Raw genomic sequence first — 6,823 nt, 5'->3', positions numbered from 1 at the left:
TGCTTCCAACCTGTAGCTGTGGACTTGGGGATTCAAAACTTGAGGAACCAGGAGGTCGAAAGCGGTGGAGATCATCATCACAATCACAATTGTTCGTCGTTTCTGCAATAGAGTGCTAGCCATCGTCATCCACTTCTTCTCGGTGCTTGACTTGATTATCATAGCTTCTCTGCATAGTAACACTTATTGATAAATACACTTCGTTTGACTTGATTTGAAATTCTGCATAAATGAAAGTCAAATAGCTAGGATTTTGGAAGAGACATAATTGATCATTAAATTTGTTATGAAGTTAGGTTATAATTACGAATTCTTAACTCCATAGGATCATAGCAATGTTCGTAACTCTTCAATTGGGAGAATACAATCACCATATTTGATAACAACAAGTTCTTGCTGTCCTCAAAAGCTAAGATTTAGAAGCATACCTTTAAAAATCAAATAATTCCTTCTCGATTTCTCACAAATGAAGATTAATACGCAAGTACTAAATCTCTTAATATTTTTTTCCATTAGTGTTAGTTGAAATTGACTGATTAGTGTCTTGAGAATCAGGACAAGGCATTGAGGACACCTATTTCTGATGTGGTTGTTCCTAATAATTCTCTGCTTAGATTGGTTAATCCTGCAACGAGGTAAACAAGCAGCCTACTATCCCTACTAATACTTTCTAGATTTGATCATATATGATAATAAATAAAAAAATTAAACTATACTTGTTGGGTTGGTATGCTTACCATGTGTTTGTTGAATTGCTTAGTCTAATCCACTCAGTTAATCTGGTTCAGGTAAGTTTGTCCAGTGTTTCTAACGACAAGAATTTTGTTGACTTGTGTTGAGCTGGATTAATAGTGAATTGAACTGATGATTGTGCTAGTATTAGTATAGCAAGTTTATAGGTTGCTTTGGTGAGAATTCTTTGTAAGTGTGCAATGGGATAAGATTCTAATGTTTGTGAGTGCTTGTGTGGCTGATCTTACTGATAAAATATGCTCTGTTACATCATACATGGATAGTGTTTGTGTGTGTGTTTTTTTATGAATCATGTTTATTGTTTAGGGACTAATTTTATGTCAATACACTAATAATGATAAAAACTAAACTCATAGTTTATGAGATTTAAAGTTATTTATTATAGAAAATAATTGGTAAATAAAAAAAATTAGCCAAAAATTGTCTAAATTTACTATTTTTTATTAAGGTTTAATTACTATGCAGGTCCTTATAGTTTCACCGAATTTTTAATTAAATCTCTATACTTTTTTTCTTTTCAACTGGGTCTCTAGACGTTAATTTTTTTATCAAACTTTTTTTTCAATTAGACACTCACCTATAAGAGAGTATAAATTCCTTTTTAAAAATTTAATTGACACAATTAATTTTCTTTTATAATGGTCTCTTTTTGTTTAAGTGCACCAAAAATTAATCTTAAATTTCATGTAAATCAAATGATTCCTCTATACTCTTGATTATTACATCCGCAATTATACGATCTCTTTTTTAAATTAACTTTACAACTCCTTATATCATTAATTCTAAAAATATTCTAAATTATCATAACCCATTTTATTAAAAAATTCAAATATCTTAAATTTGATCCGTCTCAATTTATTTATTTCTTAAAAATAAAAAATATAAAAAATTATTGATTTATGACCTACAACAACAACAAAGCCTTATCCTACTAAGTGGGGTCGGCTACATGAATCAAACGACGCTATTGTGCTCTGTCATGTATCATGTCTACAGAGAGACTGTTTACATGTAGATTTCATTTGACCACCTCATAGAGAGTTGTGTTAGGTCTTCGACAACCAACATAAAAATATAGTCGAACCTTCATCATTTATGACCGACAAAATAAAATAATAAATAATAAATAATAAACCAATCTCAATCCGTTGATTATAAATAAAGTGCACTGTTGTAATTTTGAGATAAATAAATCATTACATTTTTCCTTTTATAACATCTCACATTTGAAAAATTTTTATTCATAAAAAACATATCAAACTATTTAATTCTATCTATCACTTTTCTAAGACTAAAGCAAGCTGAATTTGTCTGGGAGACTAAAAATGATTCCTTCTTAGCTGTACACAACAAGAAAATAAAGTTCAAAGTACAAGCACCATTAGTAAAGCTCCAATACTATTGTGTGCCTTCTTTTAGTTGCACACACCAAACTTACCTTCAGCATATATGAACACACGCACACACATGCATGTAGCTATTATTGGCTAGCTAATGGCTAGTGCTTTGAGCTGGTTTGCTACCCTTTCAATAATTTGTTATGCATTCACAACCAAGCATCAAAAGGCTTCATTTAGTTATTAATAGTATAACTATAAAATGCCTACCTGCACATAATAACTCAAACATATACTACTATATAGTCGTTTCATTAGTAGCTAGCTAGTTTCCAAATTAAAAGATTCTCCAAAGAAGAGATATCGTTTTTTCTTGGATTCTTTGGGGCTGACTTTGAAGATGGATGATATAATGCACCTTGAAGATTCACTACTATATATCTTGCTTTTTTCTTGGCCTGCCCAAAAAGTTGGGTGCCAAAGGATTTGTCGACCTTCTAGGATACTCTACCATATTATTACTCAAATTATAAATCAAAATACATCTTAAGCAAATTAATTAATAAAAAATAAGTTAATATATATTTAGATTGGTCTCTAAAATTATATTTATATTTTAATTTAATTTTTAAAATTTTGATTTATTCTATTTTATCATTTAATTTAATATCCGTAATTCATATTGGTCCTTAATCTTATTTTCATAGAAAACGTTAATAAAATACTGTGATGGATTGACGGCGTACTAATTAACGGTTATTTAATATGATAATTAAAACTTTTTAATTTATTTTTTTTCGTAAAATCTTTTAAATTTTGATTCTAATTTCATTTAAAGGTTTTAAAAGAATCTTAAAAAAGATTAAAGAGTAACGTGATTCACAAATATTAAATTAGACACTAAACTATAAAAATTAAAATGTAAAAATATTTTCTAGACGAATATGAATATTAACTCAAAATATATTCTTTGTTTATTTATATTTGTTGTTTTCCTTTAAGCAAGCAATGAAGCAATTCTCTGAACATATATTAATAAGTACTACGGAGCATTATTTTACAGTGAAAAAGTATTCAATCGTATGCTAGGTTTATATATCGCATTGAGAGGAGAGGAAAACTCGAATCCCAAGCTGTTAAACACAGTTGATGATTGTGATGAATTTAGTGGTTGAGAATTGGTGGGAGTGGAATAAGTGATGACATGGAAAATCTCTAAAATCTTAGCTTTTAGCATCAGATGCTCAGTAAATTTCACTGATGACGAGTCTTTGATCAAAGCATAATTTGAAGAAGAAAGAAAAAGAGTTTAAAAAAAATTAAAACGCAGAACTAGGAGAAAATTGAGAAGAAGTGAAGATGTAGCGATATTATGACGTTGTTGGGATTAGAAAAAGCGGAAGGGTGGTCGCCAAAGGCTAGGGAAGTTTTCGAAGGCTGGTGGGCAATGGCGGCACGATGATGATGGGGGCAATGGTAGTTTAACGGCGCAAGAAAAAAGGAGAAGAGGGGAAGAAGGAGAAGAAGGGAGGTGTCGGCGGTGGGTTGACGGTGACGGAGAGGAAACTATGACGGTGGTGGTCTCGGCAGTAGTGGTGAAAAACGATGATGAGTGAGAGAGTGGGTGAATATGAAATGAGGGAGAAGATGATTCGTGATTTGAGTTTACGTTCTGTTACTGTCAGAAAAATCCGATGGTAAACCGTCGCAGGTCACCAAAAAATAGCGTTTAACTAATTGGGTTACCATCGGAAACTAAAGTCCGCTGGTAGTTACTTAACCTATGAATTCGACATCATTATCGATGGTAAATCTGTCACTACTCTGTGATGCTAAATCTGACAGTACTCAGCGTTTTTTTGTAGTGTCCATCCGAAGTAGATAACACTTTATTTTACAAAAAGTATATTATATAGATTACAATTGTTATCATTATTTTGTTATTTTTTATTTGATGACGGCTTTGATAAGATTTTATGTTTTTGTGAATTAGGTATCAGTTACATGATGATAAGGACATATGTCTTATTAGGGTCCCGTTGGACAAATATCCATCTGTTTGAATTATTTATTTTTCTAGTTGACTTGGGTGGAAGAACTTCTGAAGATACCGTTGATGATACCCCTTTAAGTGGGGCGGTCAGGAGAAATATTAAAAGGACGATGGTTGACCTAAATATGCTACCTGAATGTAGTCAAGAGGGGTCAAATGTCGAAGATTCTAATGATGGTATGATGCAAGTTGATGTTAAAAGTCATAAGGGTTCTGCTATTAGAGACCCAACAATGGATCCCTATCAAGTTAACCCTGATGCCAGTGAAAATGCTGAGGCTGAACCAACCAAAATTTCAAAAGAGAAGGAGGAAAAGATAAACTACAACAATGACACACGAATTGCACTGACACAGCCTACTATTTTCCGACCATATGATCAGTCGGATCACTTTTTCTCATTGAATTTCGAGGCAATGACTTCGATTGTCTATTTAGTCAAGGAGGCCCTGAGAGTGATCCCACCAATGAGTTTGAGATTGGACAACAGTATGAAAACAAGGAGGGAGTTATTATGGCAGTTAAGACGTATAACATTAGGAGGGGTGTGGCGTATAAGATACAAGAGAGCGACCAGTTGAAGTATGATGTAAAGTGTTTTCAGTTTGGGATTGGTTGTCAATGGAACATACGCATAGCTTATTGCTGAAAGAAAGAAAAATGAGAGGTGAGGAGATACAGTGGTCCTCATACTTGCATGCAAACATCAATGGGTCAAGACCATGGAAGATTGGATTTGAAGGTGAGTGCTCAACATATATTCACAATGGTCAAAGCAAATCCAATCATCAGCATAAGGGTTCTGCAAGGAGGTGTGCAGAGTCACTTTTGTTCAAAGGTGTCGTACAGAAAGATTTGACTTGTAAAGCAGAGTATCATTGCTAGGATATATGGAGATTGAGAGGAATAATACAACAATATTTCTCATTGGTTATTCGCAATGCAGATGTGCTTACCTGGTAAGATTCATTACAACACCTTTACTTATAAGTGCTTAATTAAGTAACCACTTATATGTTATAACAACTGATGGTTTTTTATTAGGTACTTGGGTGCAACTTGTAACACAGCCTTGGCTTGCATCAGTCGATAGTGTCATGTTTCATCGAATGTTCTAGATGTTTACTCCTTGTGTTTAGACTTTCAAGCATTGCAAACTACTTATTTCCATTTATGATACCCACTTGTATGATAAATACGGAAGCACTTTGCTCATGACTATTGCTCAAGATGGCAATTCAAACATATTGCCTATTGCATTTACTGTAGTCGAAGGTGAGACAAATGAGACTTGGTCATTTTTTCTTTCTTATTTGAGATTGCATGTGACATCCCATCCATGTCTGGTGATGATTTCAAACAGGCACAAGTCGATTGATGTGGCGTTGAACGCCGATGGAAGTGGATGGAAACCACCGCGTGCCTTCTAGGCCTTTTATGCAAGACATATTGTTGCCAACTTCATGACACACTTCAAGAAAAAAGAACTTGAAGAAGATGCTTGTTAACGCAGCATATTAAAAGTCGCATAGGGAGTTTGCTCATTATTTGGATCGTCTAAGAGGCGAGAATGTCGCAATCACAAGCTGGTTTGAAGAAATACCATGTTCATAGTGGGCGCAGTATGCAGATGAGGGCTATCGTTTTGGGCACATGACAACAGACATCTCTGAGTGCATCAACACTTTGATGAAGGCTACTCGAAATTGTCCATCACCGCTCTTGTCAAGTCGACCTATTTCAATTTGGGTGAACTTTTTGTGAGGAAGGATTCCGAGACTCAGGCATAACTTAAAGTGGGTGTTAAATTTTCACAGATGTTGATGAATGTAATCGAGTTCAACTCGAAGCATGTGAATACATGAATGTTTATTAGTTTGATCGGTTCAGGTCCAATTTCATGGTTGAAGAGTTAGCGGCCGTGTCCGGGTTCAAATAGCAGAATTACCAAGTACTTCCTGATAAGGGTAAGTGTGAATGTGGATACTTTCATGATCTTTTTATTTCATGCCATCATGTGCTAACAGCATGGTCGCATGCACGACTTGATTGAGAGCAATTTGTCCATCCCATGTATCGCATGGAGACCGTGTTTACATATCAGAATTCAGACCGAGCGGTAAAGTCACGCCAACACAGCTAACCCATGACAGCGTCCCACATCAATCAAGGCAGCTAATAGAGGCAGCGACCTCATTTGCATCTGAGCGTTAAAGGCATCTGGAAACAGAATGCCCCCAATAATCTGCATGATGTATCCTCTAGTGTAACGCAGTAGGCGCTCTTCTGTCGTGCTCCTCGCAAACACTATTCTAAAACCAAGTAAGATTGACTGTCTACTTGTTTTGTGACTATCTATCATAGGCATGGAACAACACATATCAGCTCCTAACAGAGGTCCTTAATAGATCGTCCATTATAGAACTGCTCCCACCCACCGTTGCAACTGCTGACTAGATCTCCATCAATGTTGAATCCCAACTGATACGCCACATCATGCAGGATGAAAGTCATCTCCCCACATGGCAAGTGAAATTTATGTGACTCAGGTCACCATCTCTCGATCAAAGCAGAAACCAATGCTCAGTCATAATCCCATTCCAGCATATATGCCATATTCTCAAATCCTACTCGTCCAAGGTGTGACCTAATCTACTCGGGTGGCCGCTGTAGTAAGTTT

Source organism: Arachis ipaensis, chromosome B09 (assembly GCF_000816755.2).
Source record: "Arachis ipaensis cultivar K30076 chromosome B09, Araip1.1, whole genome shotgun sequence".
Taxonomy (NCBI): Eukaryota; Viridiplantae; Streptophyta; class Magnoliopsida; order Fabales; family Fabaceae; genus Arachis; species Arachis ipaensis.
This window is presented reverse-complemented; position numbering follows the sequence as displayed.